This window comes from Otolemur garnettii, unplaced genomic scaffold (genome assembly GCF_000181295.1).
Source record: "Otolemur garnettii isolate 467f Iridium unplaced genomic scaffold, OtoGar3 scaffold00023, whole genome shotgun sequence".
NCBI classification, from domain to species: domain Eukaryota; kingdom Metazoa; phylum Chordata; class Mammalia; order Primates; family Galagidae; genus Otolemur; species Otolemur garnettii.
In genome coordinates, this window is record NW_003852418.1 from 21,425,161 (window position 1) to 21,425,377 (window position 217).

Consider the following 217-nt stretch of genomic DNA (forward strand, 5'->3'; position numbering starts at 1 on the left):
ACTCAGGAGTCCCTTGAGGCTTAAAGGAACAAATCCTAAAAGACAAAGGAGCTGGGGAAATGTAAGGAGAATTCACATTTCCTTTTGGTCTGTCGGGTTCCTCAAAGGACAGAGATCAGCAAGGGTAGGGGTGGGGTTGGCAAGAGAAAGAAAGCGAGCAGAGATGTTATGCCTTGTCAAAAAACTGAGTTAATAATTTTCTATTGGCTCGGCGCCT